Below are 12,286 nucleotides of genomic sequence, written 5' to 3' on the forward strand. Positions count from 1 at the left end.
GGCGATTAGGGTTTACCTTAAATCGACTGAGTCTTTTCGAAAGACGGACTCCTTGTTTGTTCTTCCAGAGGGTCCTCGGAAGGGCATGGCGGCTTCCGCCTCTACCATTGCCAAATGGATCAGGCAGACCATTGAACAGGCCTATGCCTTGCAGGGGAAGGTTCCCCCTGTGCCTGTGAAGGCGCACTCTACTAGATCTCTGAGTACGTCTTGGGCCTGTCGTCATGGGGCTTCTGTAGCCCAGGTGTGTAAGGCGGCGACTTGGTCGACCGTACACACTTTCACAAAATTCTACAAAGTAGATGTTCAGGCATCGGCGGATGCTTCCTTTGGCCGCAAGGTTCTTAGTGCGGCTGTTCCCTAGGGTCCCTTGTTGGGGACTCCTGGCTGTTGGGATAAGTTTTGTATCCCCTGGTTTTTTGTCTTCTCCTGGGTTGTTGCTCCTGTTGAGCACTTATTTTTGCTGTTGCCCAGCTGGTTTCCTTCCTTTGGTAAGGTTCCTTTCTTTGATGTGGAGACTGCGTTGCCTTTCGGCGCGGATGCGTTTCCCACCCCTCATGTTTGCACTGCTTTGGGACGTCCCCATATGTGACGAATATGAAGAGGCGGCGACTGTCGGAGGACGTAAGAGAAAACGGAATTTTTGTAAAATCTTACCTGTAAAATTCCTTTCTCTGAGTCCTCCGACAGTCGCCGCCCCCGCCCCTCTTTTGGGGTTTGACTGTATACTCTACTGCTATTCCACTAAAACTGAGATATGGTTGCAGGAAGTAGGAGGGTATTGACTGAGGGGACCACCCCTTGAGGGTGGGATATGTTAAAGCTTTATTGTTAACATATTCTGTTGCCTAGCTACTCCTTCGGAGCAAAGTCTAATACCCATATGTGACGAATATGAAGAGGCGGCGACTGTCGGAGGACTCAGAGAAAGGAATTTTACAGGTAAGATTTTACAAAAATTCCGTTATTTCTACAACTCCTAATACCTTAGTGTGATGGTCAATGGAAAGAATGCTCCTTATACTTGTGGTCATTGGGAATAATTACCCCCATACAGATAGCTAAAATGATCAATGGTGTCAGTGGGAACTTGTATGGAAGGCACTCATTGCTCAAGGAACCCCTAGCAACCTCTTGAGGAACACTAGGGTTCCATGGAACTCTGGTTGAGAAACCCTGCTATAGAGGGATATGCTTTTCATTGTTCATATTTCATGTCTTTGGAAAATTACATTAATTCCAAAATTGAATGTTAAAAGCAAACAAAATTTGGGTACTTCATTGAAATGAAAATCTACCAGTGTATGGCCAGCTTTACTTTTAGACAACAACAAAGAAGGGCGCACCGACCTTGTGCATTACCACCACTTTGTTGTTGTTGTCTTTTAGTTGGATACCCTTGGTCCAGAAGGGGCAGCAAGCCCTTGAGCGGTGCATACCAAGACCATATATAAAAGTACTTATCCTTCATTACACACCACCCGAGCGCAGGAGAATTGTTGTTTTGCAGCTTTACTTTTAGCCCAACTCCATGTTCTTGACTGTGCCGCCCTTACCATTGTATAGAACATCTATAGGAATGAATAGGACCGTCACATGTGCACACTTGGCGGGGCCCATCCAGGATGTTTGGGATGCAAAGGATATGCACTGCAGCTTAAAAGTTGAGCTTGAAAATTGTAGATACGGGTAAGTGTTTAGCAATACCAAAAAAACTCTTGTGGGTTTATTAGGGGCTATTTAACCATTTGCCGACGTTGACTCTACTGCGGCAAAGTGGCTCGTTCCCGTCCAGCGACATAGACCTACGTTGCTGGACTCCCCCCTTTGTGGGCGGCGCACGCACGCCGCCGGAGGCTCTCTCCCGCTGTATTCAGTCACAGCGGAAGTCGGGCACAGGGGAGGAACGGCGGTGATCACCGCCGCTCTTCCCCGATCGTCGGGGAATCGAGTCTGGAGATCCGCCCGCTTGTGTAAACAAAGCGGGTGGATCTCCTCAGTGACAGACAGGGTCAGATTGCAGGGTTCAGCATAGCTGAACCTGCGATCTGTCCCTGTGTCACTCAGTCACCTCCCCCCACACACGTTAGTAAGCACCAGGCATACATTAACCCCTCCCTCTCCAAAAAAATTAACCCCTTCCCTGCCAGTGTCATTTTTACAGTAACATTGCATATGTATAGCACTGATTACTGTAGTAATGTCACTGGTACCCCCAAAAGTGTCAAAAATGTCAGTCAAGGGTCCGATCTGTCCGCCGCAATGTCGCAGTCCCGCAAAAAAAAACGCAGATCGCCGCCATTACTCGTTAAAAAAAAAAACACCAAAAATGACAAGTCTTTCCCTTAGGTAGTAAACGCAATAACTTTTGCGCAAACCAATCAAAATACGTTTATTGTAATTTTTATTACCAAACATAGGTAGCAGAAAACAAATTGGCCAAAAATTTAAAAAAATTTTGATTTTTACATTTTTTTGGGGTGAATTTCATATAAAAAAATGTGAAAAATATTGTTGTTTTTTCAAAATGTACGCCCTTTTTTTGTTTATAACGCAAAAAGTAAACATTTCACAGGTGATCAAATACCATCAAAAGAAAGCTCTATTTGTGGGTAAAAAAGCACGTAAATTTCTTTTGGGTACAGCTTTGCACGACCGCGCAATTGTCAGTTAAAGTCGCACAGTGCAGAATCGCAAAAAAGTGGCCTGGACGTAAGACAGCAAAATCCTTCGGTGGTAAAGTGGTTAAAGGACAATGTCACTGAAAGTTAAGTTGTCCTAAAAGTTAAGTTGTCCTTTAGTTGGTCAAGCCATTTTGGTGGGTTAAATCACACCATATTCTTATACCCCTGAGAGAATCCTAAGTCAAGGTCCCTACCACATCTGTCAATCTGCTTTGGGTTTTACAAATGTTTCCATTGACCCTGTAGGATTTTCAAATAAAGTTTCATTGCTGAGCTTGCAGCAATAGGAGCGAGACAATTTTTGATCTTACTGGAGAAAAGGCGAAGGCAGTTGAGGAACACATGAATTACAACATCACGGGACATCAGTGAGAGATTCAAGAGACCAGTGGATGAGTCATCCCACCCAAGACTGAAATATTTAAAGCAGATTGAATAGAAATCTGAAGTAAAGGGGTTAATTCCTTTCTCGTACAGGAGAAAAGGAAGAAATGGCCCAAGTCATCTGTTCTGTGCAGTCTCATAACATGGAAAAGGGATGAAGGACATTTTTGTTTATAGGAAGAGAGGAAGCTGCATGCAGTCTTATTTACAGACCTAATAATTTAAACATGCTAGGGACAAACGTAGGTCTAAAAAAGGTTAAATGGAAAAAAAAAATCAAAAAAAGGGTCAGACGCAATGGACCGTTTTATTTTTGCAGTCACTCTTCTATGTTTCTATCAGAGAATCATCTCTGGCCTCTGAACTCCTGATGGATATCAAGGCACACATGTACTGAAATGATCTTTTCCATGGCATGGTGTGGGTGTAGGAGGGGAGATATGAAATGATCAAAGAATGTAAAAAGGCTACAGAAAGACTTGGAGGCGTCTTGTACAAAGCAGAGGAATGCAGTTAAATGGGTGTCAGACTAGGTCACCGTGCCCACTCCAGTTTATAGGTAGACCTACTGGCACTACGTGGTAATTCTTTACATTTCTTCCGAAAAGTTTCTTGTAAATGAACTTTTTACCACTAATCAGACTGTGGCACATATTTTTATTATACATCTGTAACTAGAATTACCAGGCATATAAATGTGAATATGCCAAAATGAAATGCACTAGACTGCCCAAACAAATTTTCCAACTTTCTTTTTAAAATTCGGGGCTAAAAAGGCCACACCCCTAATAAGCCGGTTCTTTGCCCATATTTTGTGGAGCTTCGCCTACACACAGGACCTAAAACTGGTCACAAATGGTTCCGTGATGCACATCTTTTAACAGGATCTACAGGCCAATGCATTCATAAAATCTAAATTATATTTTTTCTTATTTTTTAGAAGATTTTTTTTTCTGATGGAGGATTGATACTACTTACATTTTTAAATTCTAAAAAAAAAATTTGTGTTGAAGGGCCCATTTACACTTACACTGTGAACACCCATATGGCCCGATTCTGGTGTAGACCAAAAAAGGGTCCTGCGTGACTTTGGTCCGAATGCGATGCAAATTCAGCCATACAATCTGTATGGCTGAATTCGCATCACACAGACATCGCATGTGATTTGCAGAGCAGTGTGCTCCGAATTAAATGCGATGTCTGACATCGCTATTGTGTGAACCGGCACTAAAACAGCATCTCCTCGATTCTTAAAGAGCTGTTCTGTGCTCACTCACAGCTGTCAAACATGTGGAGGCTCTTTTTTTTTTTTTTTATCAACATTAGGAGCCGGTTCACACTGGGGCGACTTGTCAGGCAACTTGGTCGCCTGACAAGTCGCCGTGGGTCACCTGCCATAGATTAGCACAGGACACGTTCTAATAGGAGCGACACAAGTCGCTCCGACTTAGAAAAAGGGTCCTGTACTACTTTGGGGCGACTTGGAGCGACCTGCATTGACTTCATTGATATGAAGTCCGTGCATGTCGCTCCGAGGTCGCCCCGGCAAGTCGGGTCGCCTGTATGTGAACCGGCTCTTAGGCTGCTAGATAACTATAAACACAATGTTTTACAATGTATCATTTTAGGAACGAACTTCCGTCTGTAAGTGAGGGCAGTTTAACCTCTTAAAGACTAATTGGTGTCCATGAAAAGAATAATGCCTCATTAATAGTATCAGTGGAAAGAATTGTGCCCCATGATTGGTGTCAGTAGGAAGAATAGTGCCCCATCACTGATGTCAGTGGAAAGAATAGTGCCCCATCATTGGGGTCTTTGGTAAAAATAGTGCCCTATCATTGGTGTCAGTACGAGGAATAGTGCCCCATCATTGATGTCAGTGAAAAGAATAGTGCCCTATCATTGGTGGTAAAAATAGTGACCATCATTGCTGTCATCATGAGGAATAGTGCCCCTTCATTGGTGTCAGTGGGAGGAATAGTGACCCATCATCAGTACTATCAGTGGAAATAATTGTGCCCAAAGATTGGCGTCAGTAAGAGGAATACTGCCCCATCACTGATGTCAGTGAAAAGAATAGTGCCCTATCATTGGTGGTAAAAATAGTGACCATCATTGCTGTCAGTATGAGGAATAGTGCCCCTTCATTGGTGTCAGTGGGAGGAATAGTGACCCATCATTGGTGTCAGTGTGAGGAATAATACCTTGTATCAGTCGGAGAAACAGTGCTCCAAGGACCGGATAAAGGTAAGCAAAGGACAACATTTGGCCCCGGGCTGCAGAGAGACACTGCACCAAGGCAACAAACCGAAAAAAAAAAATGATTTTCTACATATCAGGGTGTGTTGGCAGCTCATTAATTTCAACAGGCTGCCTTCACGCAACACACCACGCACTTCTTTGGTGGACTTGAACTCTTAGTGCATGAGCAGCATAGCCCCTAGTGCATGTCCCAAAGCTTCGACAGCCAGTATGCAAAGGACTACATGCTCCATTCCTTAAGCAGTCCCAGAATCTCAATCTCGGGGGGTGGGCTGTGCTGGGGGTATGCCTCACTGTAACCAACAAGCTGAATGAACTGCGTTGGCATGTCAGCCTGCAGTGCACATTGGGAGTGTTCATTACTAGGGTGACAACACTGCTCCTGCTTAGGCAGCCACTCCCGAAGCATTGTCACCCTAGGACCAGTTGTGGAATCCACATTATTACTGACAGGATGAGATAAAAGCAAATGAGGAGAAAAACTGCAGACAGGATTGTGCACGGTCAGTAGAAGGCTAAAGGACTATGCCGACTATTTTAGGGTTTAAATACATTTTACGTTGTTCAAGTAAAACCATTCATTCTCCGTAGTCTACAATTTTAGCAGCATTATAAATAGGGTTCTATTTATAGTTTTTGAAATCAAAGCATTGATTTATATAATTGTATAATGCGTGGCAACTGCTGCTGGATGTAGAGCTTACATTGAAAAGGGGAACTTGTACATCAGACAGAATGCATTTCTTATTTGGTGGAAGATGATGTGATGTTTTTGGAAACATCTGGTCTCTCTCTCCCTCAGCTCTGAGTCATGAGGCAGATGAGTAGACGTTCTCCCTCTGTCCACTCCACAATCTCTAATTTGTTCAGGGAACACAAAACGAATTCAGAAACAGATTGAAGTATGTACAATTTATACCAGATGTGCTTTTCACATCCCAAATGATGATTGGCCACAACAGCTAATGTAGTAATGACGCAGACTTTCTTATAACTGAGAGTACAGGAACAGGCCCATGGATCTGAAAATGCTTCCACTCCTCTAACTCAAACGTATGTCCTTAGAAATGGTGTTAGACCAAAAAGCCTAAAACTCCTAATTTAGAGATATACAATGGCCTTTAGATGTCTTACAAAGCCCATTTAATGAGCACTTTCAGACAGCAAGTGAAAGCATTCAGTGAGCTGCTAAACACAGCAACTGTGCTAAAATCGAAAACTTTTGTACATGTTGCTGTGTGTGTTGGCATACCTCTTTAGGCCTATTCTGTTCATACAATATGATCATTTGCTGACTTGGCAGCATCCACAGGCAGGTTAACTTCTATAAGATAAGGTTCAGTCCAATGTAATTTTGCTTTAGCTAATTGCAGTACAAAGCATGTTTTCCAGTCATTTAAAGTATGGGAAGACAATGGGGTTGATTTACTAAATGAAAATAGACTGCACACTTTGCAAGTGCAGTTGCACTCATTTAGTGAATGTGGTGAAGCTTCACTTTGTAAAAAAAATACCCAATCAGGTGCAATGAAAATTAAAAAAAAAACTTCATTTTTGCTTGCACATGATTGGATGATGGAAATCAGCAGAGCGTCATCACATTCTGTAAGCTCTGGGGAACGTAAGTGCAACTGCATTGCAAAGTGCACTGTCTGTTTGACTTTCCTACGCCTTGTCTATGTGAAGAGCTAACACTTTCTGAGGGAATATGGAAGAAACAGTGAGGGTCTAGTTAGGACTGAACTAACTAGCCTTACATAGGAGGGAAGGACAAAGGGATATGCCAAATTACATAAGTCAACAAGGTATATTGCAGTGTTAATTTTGGCAGCAAATTTCAATTTAGTTTTAGTCTTAGTCTTAGGACTAAAATGGCATTTTAGTTTTAGTCCCATTTTAGTCTTCTGCAAGTGTTTTAGTTTTAGTCGTATTTAGTTGACTAAAACTCCAGTACATTTTAGTCGACTAAAACGTCCTACATTTTAGTCGACTAAAACGTCCTACATTTTAGTCGACTATAACTAATTTTAGTCATCTATAATCGAATGGGTGTAGTTCAATTGTAATTTGTAATGCATTATTTAAGCATTTCTCTACAATTTCCAAACTCATTATATACTACTGCTGGTCCTGGAGTGAAAAATCTAATATGTTATTATTTATGGTATTAAGCTTTGAGCATGCACCAGTGTTAATTTTGGCAGCAAATTTCGATTTAGTCTTAGTTATAGTCTTTTGACTAAAAATGCCATTTTAGTTTTAGTCGCATTTTAGTCTTAAGACTAAAATGCCATTTTAGTTTTAGTTGCATTTTAGTCATCTGAATTGTTTTAGTTTTAGTCGTATTTTAGTTGACTAAAATTGATTTAATTTAGTCGACGAAATTAACACTGGTATATTGGCCTTAAAACCACCATTAGATGTCATACATAAAACATAAGCATCTTGATATATTTCAGTACAACTCAAAAACTAAAAAAATACATATAAGCGTGACATAAAATACTCAGTTTTACCTAATCTGAGTTCTATGTTATTCCCTGCAGAATAAGCACACATTGCTTCATAGAGAAACAATGTGAGCGTACTTCCTGAAAGCTGAATTTTAGGTATGCATAATCCTGCATAGTTTCATTGGTTCAGCTTGGAGCAATGTTAAGTATGCATGTGTCATACCTAAAAGATCCCCATGGAAGCTGGTAATCACAGTGATGGCAGCTAGCTTCCTGGTCCCATGTCAAGCGGCTGTCCTACAACATTGAGGACACAGAAGGTCCCTCCATTGACACAGGCACCCTGTGAAGGACGCTTTGAAATCTCTGAAAGAACGGCAAGCATTCCTTGAATGCAAGAGGTGGAGAGGCTGGGCAGTGATGTCACATTCTCAACCTCGTCCAATCAGATAATGCTTTGGCACGGAACCCATATGCTAGTGCTTTCTACAGGATTTTCCAGGTATGACACATCCATACTTACATTGAATGCAACCTGGACCTGACCGGTGGCTGTAAGAAACATTTGGCATTTTAAACATCAAGCTTTTGGTATTTTTGTAAGCATCGAGGAGCCTACAATGTGTGTTCTAGCATCAACCTATAGAACCATCAGATGTGTTCTAGGATCACCAGACTACACAGTATGTCTGATTGAAAAACTGAGGAAATCAGCTGGCACTGATGTGCTCGCCGTATGCATCTCAGGCTTTAAAGTAAAAATTTGGGTAAAAACAATATCCGAGCATTAACGAGGTGCCAGTAACATATCTATAATGATGTATCTACCACTTGTAGCTGCTGCTTCGTTCGGGGAAACTGTTAGTATCATGTATTGCATGAATCTGACAGTTGGAGATGGAGCACATTGATCGCAGCAGGTCACTTCTCTGGAGCTTCTCCATTCTTAAAATTGTATTCATTTCAAACAGTATTAGGCGGTCTGTGATTGGATAAGGGTAGATTGTGACTTTCATGACCCCTTGTTCACTGACAGAACAACAATGTATGTACTCTTTTAAAGCAGAACAATATGCAGGAATACTTACCCCTACCTGAACATTCTGATGCCCATGAGATCCCTCACTGGCATGGTCATCTTCTCCATGGCTTCTTTTGGGTGACGGTTTTTGGGCATCTTGATTGGTCAGCGAGGGATGCTCACGAGCAGGAGTCATTCATCCACGCACGCTAGCACTGCGTCATTCAATATAATCTATTCTAGCGTGAACTGCGAACTGACAGGTACATTTATTTAATTGCAGAACAGCCATTGCATGTTTCTCCTACAGTAAAGATCTGCCTGTGCATTTAATTGTTTTTTTTTTTTAGTTCTGCTTTAATAGGAAAAAAAAATCTCTCCAACATTTTAAATTTGTCTAGACTGTACTTTTAATTTAAGGTAATAAATTCTTCATAGCCAAGCCATTTAGCCAGCTTCCACCCTGTTATTTTCAAACAATATAAAAGTGCAAAATTATCACTTCTGTAATGCATGTCCATTAAACAAATTAAATTATAAGGAAGTATAAAATGAATTACACACTGTGAAGCAAAATATATATTAATATGCAGCCATTAATGAATCTGTTTTCTTTATCTTTCAACACACTTCTTTTTAAAGCTATAACTCTCACAGACCGCAATACTGACTTAGTATGGGTGAGATGCATAATAGCAAGTAAGGCTGTACTCTGTATTAATCTTGTATTGGTTTTCTCATCATAGGACAAAGACATGAAAATGATAACTAATATGTAAATAATGGACATATTATTAATGATAAAATATACAACATATCTAAGAGATTTAACAAATAAAGATAAAATATTTATTAATATGACCGAAGATGAGTAATATCCCTATTACTTGTAGGGACATACCCATTGTAAAAGAGACCAATGCAAATAAAAAAAGTAGTATTAAAAAAATAAATAAAATAAAAACAATTGAACTAATATATTGTTTTGGATAAAACTGTAAAAAGATTGTTTTCCTCCTTTTTTCTTATTTTTTTCAAAGTCCGGTCAACATAAAAGGTAACCATAAAAGAGAAAAAAAATTAAATGAATAAATAAAATAAAGAAAAGACAAAAAAAAAAAAGAGGGGAAGAGGGTAGGAAAAGGGCAGTCAAGATTTCAGATTTCACCTACACAGATTTTAAGTATCAATAGATAGGTATTGTATCCAGAGATGCCAAGTATTATTCAATTTAGTTTTGTGACTATGTAAAGGGCAAGGCTGTATTCTGGACAACATGAAAACATCTATAAAGCAGGTACATTTGGTTGCAAGATTACAAATGCTTGCATAAGCTTTTAAAAAGAATACGTTTTTTTACTACTTGACTTTGAAGAAAATGGGTTTGTTTTTTATTTAAGCCTGATTTAAAATTTAAATATATTCACTGCTCTACTGCGAAGTTGATTTGCTTGACTCTTGAAGCAGATGGCAACTTTCTCCTGACAACTGTTTCCATGGTAACACTGCAGCTTAAAAAAGCTCAGTACAGCTTTTTTTTTTTTGTTACAGAGCTAAAATACAGGCCATTCATTGTAATGTGCCTATGCACACAGGCACGTAAACGAGCGCCGTGCGTTCTTCAGTAAAAAAAAAAATAGAAACATCTCCATTTTTGGGCAGTAAATTACGCCTCATGCGCGCAAATGTGCACAAATGGCTATTTACATAATGCACAAAACAAGAACATGAGAATACGTTTCCGCGCATTTGCGCAAAAATGCGCGCATGCGCGCAAAATTGTGCAAACGCATATGCACGAAAATACACGCAAATACATAAAAAAAAAAAAAACAAATGAAAAAGTAGATGCTCCAACAGGAGTATCGTGTGCAAGAGGCCTGAAGCTGCACTCCATATTGTTTTATGAGTGAATGTCTCAGCTCATGGACATATATGACAGCTGGATCATCCAATCACTGAACAGTAAAAAGTAGAGGGCTTCTGTCAGATGTGCCATGAAAATGGTTATCAAGAGGTGACTTGACCTGTTTCCAGATACTTCATAGGCACAACAGGAGATTGGTGCTGTGTGAAATAGGCAGTAAACATTGAAGGCCCCTTGACCCCATCATCTAGGGAAAGGGAGCCTTGACTGCTGGAATCTTGGCAGCTATGTAGGCGTTGTGATAAACGGGGAGTTTAGGTGGATTTTACAGGATTGGCCACTAAGACACGAGGTGATGCAGTGGAGCCTGAACTCAAGAAAAGGGGCTACGCAAGGGCACGTCCCACCACTCTAAGGAGATTCTGACGTCACAAGCTGAAAAGAGAAACCAATAATCATTGGTCATAGCAATGTAAATGAGTCAAATACTGGCTTTAGGCAGAACTAAACCCACTGATTTGATTATTTTGGAAAATAAAGTATCTAAAATGTTAAATCTTTAGCTTACATGCGCATAGACAGTGTAGACCTTCAGCATCAAATCCCATTGGGCCAAACTGCTCCATGAGGTCTTAAAGTGGAGCTAAAGACACGAATAGTGCTCTATAGGTCTAATGCACGTGAGGTCCTTCGCCGATGCTGGCATCTTTTCCCCGACTTCCGGTTGCTGGTCCTCGGCCGCCTTGATTGGCCGCTGTGGGATGAAGTCAGGAGTCATTCATCCTGGCATACTGGCACTGTGCTAGAAATGTAAATGGAACTGTGCATTTGCAGCTTCATTCATATGCCGGGGAGGATTGCAAACAGGCAGGTAAGTGTCTTTTGCATGTCTCTTCTGCAATAAAGAGCTGCCTGTTGTTTTTTATTTTCTGAGTTCAATCTGCTTTATTCAAACCAACTAATATTGTTTTCTGCGGCATTTACAATCACATTCTGCCTGCTAGCGCATGCCCTGTGTATGCTAAATTCAAGACATGCCTCTGCTGATAACGGTTACCATTGCTGGTGGGCTTATGTCAACTCTCCCCAGAACTTTTCAGCCCTCAAAAGGCTGGTATCATAGCTAATCACATGTGCAGTGCCATGGCAGCCAGGTCCGCTGTTACAAATCATGGGGTCCCATACAGCCTACCTAACAGCCCTCCCTCCCCTCCAGCCAAAAGTGACATGGATTTATTGGTCCTTTTTATCTGCATCCTCAGCTGCACAGATGAATGAATAGGGAGTGCTCTGAGGCTTCCTGCGTAATCACTAATTGAAGCATAGATAAAGCAGTTTACTATGCTTCAGTAGTGAATGGGCACAGGAGTGATTGGTACCAATCGCTCTCTGTGTTCATTCAGGAAAGGAAGGGGCCAGTAAATTTCCTATTTACCAGCCTCTTTCCCTGATCTCCATCCTGAAACAACCCCCTGTGTGAGCAGCTGCCAGCGGGAGAAAAAGGAAGCCAGCAGTGCTGCAGGGGAAAGGGGCACACATTGGGGCCAGATGGAAGGGGCGCATGTGCCAGAACCTATCCCCCTGCAGTGAAGCTGGAGGGAGGGATAGGAGGAGA

At 41.3% G+C, this 12,286-nt stretch overlaps 1 protein-coding gene across 2 annotated transcripts in view; it reads left to right on the top strand.

Annotated features, from left to right (window-relative positions):
- Positions 1–12,286, top strand: part of DPYSL3 (dihydropyrimidinase like 3) — a 282,052-nt gene that overhangs the window by 199,167 nt on the left and 70,599 nt on the right. The gene's annotated exons all lie outside the window — the stretch shown is intronic.

The sequence above is a fragment of the Pelophylax lessonae genome (genome assembly GCF_965119305.1).
Source record: "Pelophylax lessonae genome assembly, chromosome: 4".
NCBI lineage: Eukaryota > Metazoa > Chordata > Amphibia > Anura > Ranidae > Pelophylax > Pelophylax lessonae.